The 12,293-nt window shown below is 42.7% G+C and overlaps 1 protein-coding gene across 3 annotated transcripts in view; it reads right to left on the minus strand.

Annotated features, from left to right (window-relative positions):
- The window catches only part of EFCAB5 (EF-hand calcium binding domain 5), a 74,769-nt gene extending 67,899 nt beyond the window's left edge, over positions 1–6,870 (minus strand). For 2 of the 3 annotated variants that reach the window (XM_007672562.3, XM_007672560.3), the window contains exons 1-2: positions 6,609–6,781; positions 2,285–2,337 (exon numbers count right to left, since the gene is read on the minus strand). The gene's annotated coding sequence lies outside the window, so the exon portion shown is untranslated. The other variant, XM_007672561.4, reaches the window with a different exon arrangement.
- Between the last annotated feature and the right edge of the window lie 5,423 nt (positions 6,871–12,293).

Genomic DNA, 12,293 nt, shown 5'->3' on the forward strand with positions numbered 1-12,293 from the left:
TGTCCCACCTAAATTTAGGCTCTGTGGACAACACCCAACTGGCATGACTCTGCTACCAGAATTTTCTCAACTGAGTGTAAAATGTAGAACTGTATAAAGGAGAAAAAGCGGAAAAGAGAAAATATTCCAGGAACATTTGAAACTGGAATTTGATGGCTTTGGAAATGGGATGCTTCTCCATAAAATGTTGCATCCTAGGGATTGCATGGTGGGAAGACTAGAGGGTGGGGAACCGACGGGGAGAGTAATTCCTCTGAGTTTTGTGTTACAAGCACAAGGCACATAAATGGAACATCTTTCTTTTACCAAACAAGGTGGTCCTCGATAAAGTTAGTAAGAGGATAGTTCCATAACATTTAATTCCTTGTCTCCTTAAGGTTGGACATCTTGCTGATGGGGTGAGAATGAATCCTTTTTATGCCTTTGTTCTAAATTGAGTGGAAAACATATTCATCTATCTCTGGACTGCAGGAATGGATGGTACTCTTCGCTATTTGTTCAGCCAAAAAATGCCTCTGAGCTGAATTAAATTTCTCAGCTCTGGTCTACAACCGGAGCTGAAATTTTCCCGGCACTATCTATCCTCCCTTTTAACTCCCCCTTCCTGGAAGGGTCCTATCAGCTGAGCCCCCTTAGGCCTTGCCAAACCAAACTCCCTTTCTTGGTTGAAGGATGACTGGAATGAAATATTTGCTTTTGCCTGCTCCCACCATCATCTCCCTAGAACTCTGGTATGTCCCTCCCACCTACTCATTCTCTCCTCATCCTCCACATATTTTTTTATGGTATTTGTTAAGCACTTACTATATGTCAAGCATTGTACTAAGCATTGGGGAGGGTACAACCTAATTAGGTTGGACAAAGTCCATGTCTGATGTTCACAGTCTTAATCTCCATTTTACAGATGAGGTAACTCAGGCACAGAGAAGATGAATGACTTGCACAAGGTCACAAAACAGACAACTGGAGGAGCTGGAATCAGAACCCAGCTTCTTCTGACTCTCAGGCTGGTGCTCTTTCCACTAGGCCACACTTGTCTTTCTAACTTATCTGCCTCTAGGCATCTCTCCTCCAGATGATAAATTTTTAAATCATGGGATGAGCACAGCAAGGTGGGTTTGGGCTGAAGATGGGTGTGGAGCCCGGGTTTAAAAATGATACTTAAATGGACACGTCAAGGCAGTGAGCCCATTGGTGGGTAGGGACTGTATTTGTTGCCAAATTGTACTTTTCAAACGCTTAAGTACAGTGCTCTGCATACAGTAAGTGCTCAATAAATTTGACTGAATGAGAAAATGGTGAACCCTGGTCCAAAAATTCAGAAATTTAGAATTTTTTTTAAAAGTTAAAAACATTATTTACCCAATGAGCTGTATGAACAAAATAAAATTTTAGATGCATAAATGCAGATAAATGGTGGAGATAATATATTCTGATTGGCATTGATATGGCAGTGAACCACTGAACCTGGAAATGTCCTCTAGACATTATAGTCTAGAATGTCCTCTGGGCTGTAAACTTGTCCTCTAGACTGTAATGAAATTATGGGCAGGGAACATATGTACCAACTCTGTAATATTGTACTCTCCCAAGTGCCTAGTACAGTGATTATTTATATGCCATTCAGTTCCCTAACTTTAAACTTCTATTCATGAGCTTGTGCAGAATGTGTGGTAGTTGAAGATGTTTGGAGGATCTACTGAATTTAGTGCAGTATGTAGATATCATTTATTAAGCCGTACTTACTAAGGTTTAAGGCCCAGATAAAAAAATACAGTTCACTCTCTATAGTCAGTTATCTATACTCTTAAAGGAGAGAATTTGTGCAGATAAACAGGTCTCTCCCAACTCTATTTTCTGCATTCGCCCAAGTGCTTGGTAGAGTACTCTGCACATAAGTGCTCAATAAATACCATTAATGATGATGAAGAAAACTTGGAGAGAGAAACTGGGCTCAGCTGACTGATGACGGGGAGATGGTCCTTGGGGAAAATGGAATCTGGATGGATGTCACTGCAGGAGAGACAGTTAGGAAGAAGACAAGTCTTCCAATGGTGAGTGTCAAAAAATAATAAAGAAAGAAAATGCCATGGAACAACCCACAACGCTGGATAATTCATCTGGGGACATGAAAGTTAAGTTAAGCATATTGTTCAGACATGTTTCTCAAGTGGTATTAGGGTGACTCTTTAGCTTTACCAAGAAATACAACAAAAATTCCAGAGTTGCACTCTTTATACAGATAATTATAATCCAAAACACAAATCAGAGACTGCTTCCCTACCTCTAGTGTTCTCTGTCAGGTGATGCTGCTGCAGTTGTATACAATCCGCAAACCTTGTAAAAACAAGACAAGAAATGTCAGTTTTGAAAATGTGCGGCTCCCTCTCAAAACCACCATTAAACCCACAAACAACAGATACCAACTAAGTCCCTTGCACTTGCTATCAAATATCTCTATTCTCATTTCAAAGGAATTTAATTTGGTTTAGGGCAAAGTAATATTTACACTCCATTTATTTTGCCATTACATTTAATTGGTCACCAAATAAAATGCATTGTTGCATCATGTCATCAAATCATCATTTTATTGATAAAATAATATGTTATAGGCGTTTTCTAGACGTCGCTTAACTTTCATAATATATGACTTTTTTTTTCCAGAAGCTCTATCTGAGGGAATTCCATAAAGTCAATGATATCTGACCATTAAAAGCTTTTGGTTACATTAAACCACCTTCAATATTTGTGTTGGAAAGGAAATTGTTTCCGTTTAATTGAGGAACTAGAAGGCCAGACTTGGGTACTGTTGGCAAAATAGCTCATTTGCGGGCAGTTTTGAATTTGTGAGTTATAAATTTGTGTCTCCCCTACTCCTTACTCCTAGCCACTGTAACTGACAAAAGCACCTGGTGAATTTTAATCACTATACCCCATTCCTTGAAGTTTCCTTTCCTTAATGTCTCCTCCATCTCATTTAAAAGTAGTTGCTAAAATTATTTCTTATTCAAATTATGGCTAATAGCCTCCTGAGGCAACAGGTGGTTGATCTGAACTTTACCTAGCTTTAATGAGCAAGTCGATTATTTCCTTAGACTTGTTAACTTCATAAATTTAACTGTCCATGGACACCTCCAACAGTTTGAAACTAGATGGCTACTGGTTTAAAAATAAAACACATTTTTTCCTTTCAACAACCCACATCCTTATGCTTCCTTTCCCCAAGAAGATGGATTAACTATTACACTACCTATTTCTACAAGGGCCTGGAAAGGCAGTGTTTTGAGCCTCTCTGCAACTCCATTTTATAAATGAAATGGTTTACAGTAAGTGTACCCAGTAACCAGGGGTGGATTTCAGAATTTTCCACCCCCATGCCACCAATGACTCACTTCTTCTCTTCAACTTCCATCAGTCCCTGGAATAATGCGCTAACTAGAAACTACAGTTCCCAGCAACCCAGTTCCCAGCAGGAACATACACTTTATTCTCGACTGCCTAGGCAGTGCCCACCAGTGTTGCTGGGGGTTGTAGTTCTATTTCACTGTGGCAATTTGAGGAAGGAGATAGGTGGTGGCACAAACACTTAGAATTTGCTGCCCTGGGCCCTGGTCTAAATCTGTTATACATAAGTAATAATAATAATAATTCTGCTATTTGTTAAGCACTTACTATTTGCCAAGCACTCTTCTAAGCACTGGGGTGGATATAAGCAAATCGGGTTGGACACAGTCCCTGTCCCACATGGAGCTCACGGTCTTAATCCCCATTTTACAGATGAGGGAACTGAGACACAGAGAAGTGAAGTGTCACACAGGAGACAAGGGGCAGAGGCAGAATTAGAACCCAGGATGTTCTGGCTCCCAGGACCTTGAGGTATTCACTAGGCCAAGCTGTTTCTGCCTCTACTAACCTATATGAAATCCGCTCCTCCCTATACTGACCTACCAACTCTCTCATTTTTTGTTCATGGAATTACTTATAAATTCTCTACTGATCAGTCAATCAGTTATAGAAAATCTTTCAAGCTTGGACTGTTCTTGTTTATTTTCTATAATTGGTCTGCGAGGCCCAAGGCTTTGGCAAGCAGGGCATTTGCCATGGGTAACTAACTAAAGGGTGTACTTATGATATTTGTCAAGCAGGTTCCACATGGGGCCCACAGTCTAAGTAGGAGGGACAACAAGCATTGAATCCCCATTTTGCAAATGGGGGAACAGAGAAGTGAAGTGATTTGCCCAAGGAAACACAGCAGGTAAGTGATGGAGCCCGGATTAGAATCTAAGGCCTCCGATTCCCGGGCCTGGGTTATTTCCACTAGGCCACACTGCTTCCTACCCTGACACCTCTGATAATTTATTTTTTGACTCAGCAGAAAAAGGATATATTTGTGAGGTGTCAATTAGCACTTGGAAAAAATGTTCAGAGAACATTAACAGTGAGTGCACTTAAACAGGATGTTTGGAGAAGAACTCAATTCTACAACTCCAGCCTAGTACAGACCTGACTTGAACAGAAACTAGGCCTTATGAACAAGGAATTGTTTAATTCAGGGTGGAATGTTAAATTTTCAGCATGTTTGAAAAGAGATGTTCAGGTAAGAGTTAATACCCTGGGCTAGTTTACAAATCAGTTTCGACTGATGTTTCTGTGTGATTCACCTCCTACCTTCTTGAAGTTGTCCCCTTTTCTATCTTAGAAAGTTGCTCAGCTTGTTGAAGGGTTGGGAAAAAGTGCTGAGGAGGGTGAGGGGTTGTTGTGTGTAAATGTGTGGAAGGGTGGAGAGGATTGAAAGGGGGCATAAAGTTGCAGGTAAAACACCCCAAACAGGGTACAATAATACAATCTCACCCAAAGCACTGAAATTACTAGGCAAGCACCTCTAGCCAACGGAGAACAGCAGTGCGATGTAGTTAAAAAAGAAAAGCAGTAGGCTCGTGAGAAGTCCTGAGTTTTAATCACAAGCTCTGTCTTGGGCTGTGTGACTCTGAGCAAGTCACTTAATGTCTCTGAAAAAATGGGATGATAATATCCTTCCCTTCCTCCGAAGAATGTTTTAAAAATAAACTGTAAATTCCAGGCTACTGACTTTAAGCACCCCATCCACTACCTCTCTCTTTACTCTCTTGTCCCCCGACCTGCCCAAATAGACCACAGCTATCTCCACCTTCAAAGTCCTTCCAAATTCACGATCTCCTCTGGGTCTCTTCCGAGAGGCCTTCCAATCAATCAGTCAAAAGCGTTTATTGAGTGCTTATTGCATGCAGAGCTCTGAATAAGTGCTTGGGAGAATACTATACAACAGAGTAAGTAGATAGGATCCCTCTCCTCAGGGAGCTTATAGCCCGGAGGGGAATACAGACATAAGAATAAATTAAATTCCCCACTTCACTTCCAACTTTCCCACTTAATTTTTCCCCATCTGCCCTACCGCAGCACAAAAGTACTCCCAACCACCCATAGCACTTACGTACCTAGCTTATATACTCCATTATGTCTTCAATTTATTTTAGTGTCTGTTTCCCCTACTAGACTGCAAATTTGAGGGCAGAGATAGTATCTACTAATTCTATTGTCTTCTCTCAAGCTCTCCGTACAGGACTCTGCACACAGTAGGTGCTCAGTAATTACGATTGATTGACTGAAATAAGATTCTGTGTTAATGCACTTTTAGGTTCTATGTAAGTATAAGGTGCTATTTCAAAGCCAGGCTTTGTTCCCCTTTAAAGGTAACCAGTAAAAAGCCTCCCTTAGATAGTCATGTAGAAACCGTAAGGTAAACAGATTAATTCCCTTGGCTCTACATTTCAGAAGTTGCTCTAGGTCAGAATTATACAATTAGGATGAAGAATCAGCACAAGTCATCCCTAAGCTTCATGGATCAGTCTCCGGTCTGAGCTTCCTATGTCCTGTGGTTCAGGTCACAACCTGTCTTCATTCTCTGCCCCCATTTTCCCCACATCTCTAAACTGGGGCTAAAAATAGCATCCAACTTCCAGAAGGGGCCATGAGATTCCACATTTCATTTGCAGAACATGGAAAGCTGATGGTATTTTTATATATTAATTATTTATGGATAAGCAACATCATGGGAAGGTAAAGCTAGCAAAACTCCAGGAAGGCACCAGTGCCACCAAACTCAAACATCAGCTATGTAAAAAAAAAAAAAAGAAAATACCAGCCAGTAGTTCTGTAACCAGACATCAAAGTTGAACTGTGGTTCTCTGAACATCTAACAAGCTCAGAGCAAAAGGCTCCAGTGAAAGTAGGCCATCAATCAATGAGGGTTTACTGGGAGAATGGAATACAATGATTATAGGATACTATAGAACATTATTATGAATAATAATATAACAGAGCTGGTAGACACATTCCCTGTCCAGAACAAGCTTAGAGTCTAGAGGAAGAGACAGATGTGAATATAAATTTAAAAAATCACTCATATGTTCATAAATGCTATAGGGCTCAAGAAGGGGTGAATAAAGGGTGCAAATCCAAGAGCAGCCTTTTAAGCAACAGAAAATAACACTATTCCGAGTTTCAAGTCTCTTAAGTGAAGAAATCCATTTAGGACATTAACCTGAGTTACTCTTGGGACTCTGACTCACCTTTACCAGTGGCCGCTTCAATCCTAAATTCGGGTTTGGGGAAGGGTGGAATTTTCAAATGAAGAAAATAAAGTCAAATGGTTTTTAGCCAGGAGGCATACTAAAGTGGTGTGGGGAGGGGAAGGGGGAAGAAGAGAAAGTTAACTTGATGAATAAAAAGCAACCTCCATGCCTCTTACTTCTCTCCTTCCTGTACTCCCCCAGTCATCTCCCTCCTTGCTGCCTTTTCTCAGGAATTCTATTGATCGTTTGTAACCGCTAAACATTTCAAAAGATGGCAGTTATTACTGTTGGTACTGCCAAGAAACTCAGGTCCAAGTAAGGCAAAAAGGCACAAGGCAATGAATGCACCTGAATGTGCTTTTGTTTCTTAAAGAGCAACAGTTTCCTCTTTTATTTGCCAGAATTTGCATCTGACGTCTTAACTTTTCATTCATTTCATCGTATTTATTGAGCACTGACTGTGTGCAAAGCACTGTACTAAGCACTTGGGAGAGTACAATATAACAAGTACAGACACATTTTTCACCTTGTTTGTATCATTAAATATCTCAGAGGGGCTTAAATAATCAACCTCCCATGATTTTTTTCAAGGCATTTGTTCAGAGACAGGTAACGAGGGATCAGTTTGAATAAACAAGTTATGGTTCCTGTGGAGATAATTCATTCCCCCAAATCAAAGCAGTGTGGCCTAATGGAAAGAGCATGGGCCTGGGAATCAGAGGACTCAGGTTCCAACCCCAGCTCCCCCACGTGTGACAATGGGTTTGTCACCACTTCTCTGTGCCTCAGTTTCCTCATCTGTAAAATGGGGATTCAATGCCTGTTCTGCCTCCTACTCACACTGTGAGCCCCATGTGGGATTGGGGCCTGGGTCCAACCCGATTAAATCAAACAATCAGTGATATTCACTGAGCACCTACTGTGTGCAGAGTACTGTTCTAAGCACTGGGAGAGTACAATAGAACAGAGTTGATGGACATGTTTCTTGCCTAGGCACCAAGAGCAGCCAGGGAACTTCTGAGAATCCACAAGGCAGAAGTCTTGACCCTCAACTCCATGCTCCTTAAATCCCTTCGGGGTTTATTCTAGGACTCCTAAATAGGAGGTGTATGGGGGTTCCTTTGATCAGCTTTGGGTTAAGATAACAATAGTAAGGATAATTATAATACTAATTGTGGATTTTGTTAAGCATTTACTATGTGCCAAGCACTGTACTGAGCACTGGGGTAGATCAATCAATTAATCAATCAATCAAATTTATTGCACACTTACTGCATGCAGAGCTCTGTACTAAGCACTTGGGAGAGTACAATATAACAGTCTGTAGACACATTCCCTGCCCCAAATGAGCTCACAGTCCAGAGGGGAAGACAGACATTAGTAAAAATAAATACATTTACGGATAAGTACATAAAGTGCTGTGAGGCTGAGGGAGGGGTGAATAAAGGGCATATATCCAAGTACAAGATCACTAGGGAGGATAAAGTCCCTGTCCCACATGGGGTTCAGCCTTAACAGGAGGGAGAACAGGTATTGAAACCCCATTTTAAAGAGGAGAAAACTAAGGCCCAGAGAGGTTATGCGACCTGTCCACAGTCACCCAGCTGGCAAATTAGAACCCAGGCCCTCTGACTTCCAGGCCTAGCGCTAGGCCACGCTGCCTAGTGATCGAGAAAATTCAATTCCTAAGACACCTGCTTGAAAAGTAATATCAATCAATTAATCAATTCAGCAAGCTACATGCACTCAAATAAAATCTTGAACTGTTTAGAGGACGATTAGTTAAAAAGGGGAAAGAAACCAGTAAGGCAGAGACTCTCTGAGAGGGAATTAAATGACGATTTCCTCACTCCTTCCATGCCCTACTCATACACCCTTACAGACCAGAACCACAAATATTAAGTCCTGTCACCCTGGATAAATATTTATTTCACCATCATCAAATAGTACTTATTAAGCAGTCATTTGCGTGTAATACTGCCAGGACCCTGTTTAAATAGATTTAAACAGATAGAGTCTCTGCTGCCTAGGAGTTTACAGTTAGTTATGAGCCTGGGCCCTGGTCCACTTTATGCAATGGGGAAAATTGGCCTTCGCTCAGGGCCCACTGCCAGAGGGAGTTCTTGGGCATGTTGTTGGGAGGGGGCGGCCAATTCCAGGTGCTAAAAAGTCCCCCTCCCATAATGCTAATTGGTCAGCACCCACCCCCATCCTCAGCCATTTTATCTCTACTGTTTTGCTGTCCAGAACAGCCAGGAAAGGAAGGGAAGCAACTGCCATACGTTTAGTAAACGATCATTTAAATGCAGATAGAGATGACACAAACCTCTGGTGGCCTTCGCATCAAACAGAAACTACTTACAGTTGGCTTTAAAGCACACAATCGCCTTGCCCCTTCCTATCCTACCTCTCTGATATCCTACTACAACCCAGCTCACATATCTTTACTCCTTTAATGCCAACCTACTCACCGTACCTTGATTTCATCTATCTTGCCACTGACCCCTCCCCCTTTTGGTGCCTCTGGCTTGAACTCCCTTTCACATCCAACAAACCATCAGTCTCTCCACCTTCAAAGGCTTATTAAAAATCCCATCTCCTCCACGAGACCTTCCCCGATTAGACCCCCATTTCCTCTTCCATGCCCTTCTGTGTCATCCTTGCACTTGAATTGGTATCCTTTACCTGCTCCAACCTCACCCCCACAGCACTTTAGAGCGTATCTGTAATGTATTTAATAATAATAATAATAATAATGTTGGTATTTGTTAAGTGCTTACTATATGCAGAGCACTGTTCTAAACGCTGGGGTAGATTCAGAGTAATCAGGTTGTCCCATGTGAGGCTCACAGTTAATCCCATTTTACAGATGAGGTAACTGAGGCACAGAGAAGTGAAGTGACTTGCCCACAGTCACACAGCTGACAAGTGGCAGAGCCGGGAGTCGAACCCATGACCTCTGCCTCCGAAGCCCAGGCTCTTTCCACTGAGCCACGGTATTTATTTATTTATATTAATGTCTGCCTCCCCCTCTAGACTTGGAAGCTTTTTGTGGGCAGGGAACTTGTCTCCCAACTCCGTTATACTGTACTCTCCCAAGTGCTTAATACAGTTCTTTGCACACTTACTGTGTGCTCAGTCAAAATGATTATTTATTTGTATTTGTTAGTTTCTGTCTTCTCTTCTAGATTAGAGAAGCATTGTAGCCTAGTTAATAGAGCATGGGCCTGGGAGTCAGAAGGACCCAGCTCCACCACTATCCGCTGGGTGACCTTGGGCAAGTCACTTCACTGCTCTGTGCTTCAGTTACCTCATCTGTAAAATGGGAGTTAAGGCTGTGAGCCCCATGTGGGACAGGGACCCAAGCTGTCAACCGCTCAAGTGCTGTTCAGTGCTCTGCACACAGTAAGCGCTCAAGAAATACGATTGAATGAACCAATACGATTAAAAAAAAATCCCCCAAGAGGTAGTAACCTATTTTGTGACTTCCATTATCGGCCACTAGAGGGCAAAACCCTGCCAACTGAGCTGGGTTTCATTCATTCATTCATTCATTCATTCATTCACTCACTCATTCATTCATTCACTACTTTCCAAGCACTTAGTCCAGTGCTCTGCACACAGTAAGCGCTCAATAAATACGACTGAATGAACCAATACTATTTAAAAAAATCCACCAAGAGGTGGTTACCTACTTTGTGACTTCCGTTATCGATCACTAGAGGGCAAAACCCTGCCAACTGGGTTTCATTCATTCATTCAGTCGTACTTAATGAGCGCTTACTATGTGCAGAGCACTGGACTAAGCGCTTGGAATGCACAATTTGGCAAAAGAATGTCCAGAAGGATGCTGTCAGGGGGCCCCTGAGGACCACGATCCTCCCGTCCCGGAGCCTTCCCCCTCATGCCACTTGTCAGCTGTGTGACTGCGGGCAAGTTACTTCACTTCTCTGTGCCTCAGTTACCTCATCTGTAAAATGGGGATTAACTGTGAGCCTCACGTGGGATGACCTGATTACCCTGTATCTCCCCCAGCGCTTAGAACAGTGCTCTGCACATAGTAAGCGCTTAACAAATACCAACATTATTATCATTTAGACCCCAGGACAGCAGGCCGCAGCATCAAAGGCCGGCAGGGCAGGGGACTCTAGCCCTGGGCTCTCCAGCGCTTAGAACAGGGCTTCGCACATAGCAAACGCTTAACAAGTCCCATCATCATCTTTGCAGCGGCCCTGACAGTCTCATCAGCTTCAAAAGAGGAATGAGATCCAAGCCCAGGAGGCGTGTTAATGAGCAGCCTCCTGAGGTCTTTGTAAGGGTTCTTCTCTGCCGCTTTGACGTTTGTGACAGTATTTGCCGGCACGTCTCGTGGTTTTTATCACCTCCATTCCAACTGCGTGGGGTTAGCTAGACTGTCAAATCCCCTCCCCCACCTCCCCCGACTGCATTATTTATCACTGTTATTTGCCCGATCCTTTTTAAAACAAGCCCACTGTCTCCCATCACGCTCTTATTTCCATCTCCCATCACACTGTCATTTCCTGTTCCTCTACTGATTGGTTTTATAAATCGCTTAGCGGCATCTTAGAAAACTAAAACACAAACATACTTTCAAATTCTTCCTCTCAAATATAACTGAAAATGGGGCAGGGGCGTGAGAAAAAAATCTGCCAATGGGGCATACGCATCTCGTGGTTTCAGACATATTTTTCTGGGCCCTGGCAGGAATGAGGATCGGAGCAGCAGGCCGGCCCCCTAGATTCCCTATAACTACTCTGTATCCCGTCGGTTTATAGCACGGGAGGAAAATCATGCTGCTTTAAATTTTTTTTAAAACCGGCCCTCACTCTCAGCTCTCTCAGAAGGCCGGAAAATAATCCTGCCCTAGGAGGGGCAGGGGGCAGAAATAAATCAGGGCACTTTATCAAATGCAAATTTTTGGGATTTTAAAGAGAAAAAGCTCATCCACGGGAGTGATGGACTCCCTTGAGGTGTGGGGGGGGGGGGCATTCATTTATTCATTAAGACTGTGAGCCCCACGTGGGACAATCTGATTGCCTTGTATCTACCCTCAGAACAGTGCTCGGCACATAGTAAGCGCTTAACAAATAGCATTATTATTATTATTCATTCATTCACTCATATTTATTGAGCTTCTACTGGGTGCCGAGCACTGTACTAGGCACTTGAAAAGTACAATTCAGCAACAAAGAGGGACAATCCCTGCCCACACCGGGCTTACAGTCTAGAAGGGGGGGAGAGGAGACAGACATCAAAACAAGCCAACAGGCATCAAGGGGGTGGAGGCCCCCAAGTGCTTAGAACAGTGCTTTGCACATAGTAAGCGCTTAACAAATGCCATTATTATTATTATTATTAACAAATACCATTATCATCACATAAAGCAGCCTCAAAGGCTAAGAGGGAGCTTGAGGCCCTGCCTTTTGCAAGGCCGCGGGCCAGTGAGGCTCTCTCCTGGTCCATCCTTGGACCATCCCTTTGCAGAGGGGACAGTTGTGATGCCGTAGAGGAGTGTGTTTTTCCAGAGAAAAGGTTTGCTTTGGTGTCTTTATCCCATGCCCTCCCCGACTTAATAATAATAATAATGGTGGTATATATTAAGCGCTTACTATGTGCAAAGCACTATTCTAAACGCTGGGGGGGGATACAGGGTGATCAGAT

The sequence above is a fragment of the Ornithorhynchus anatinus genome, chromosome 17 (assembly GCF_004115215.2).
Source record: "Ornithorhynchus anatinus isolate Pmale09 chromosome 17, mOrnAna1.pri.v4, whole genome shotgun sequence".
Taxonomy (NCBI): domain Eukaryota; kingdom Metazoa; phylum Chordata; class Mammalia; order Monotremata; family Ornithorhynchidae; genus Ornithorhynchus; species Ornithorhynchus anatinus.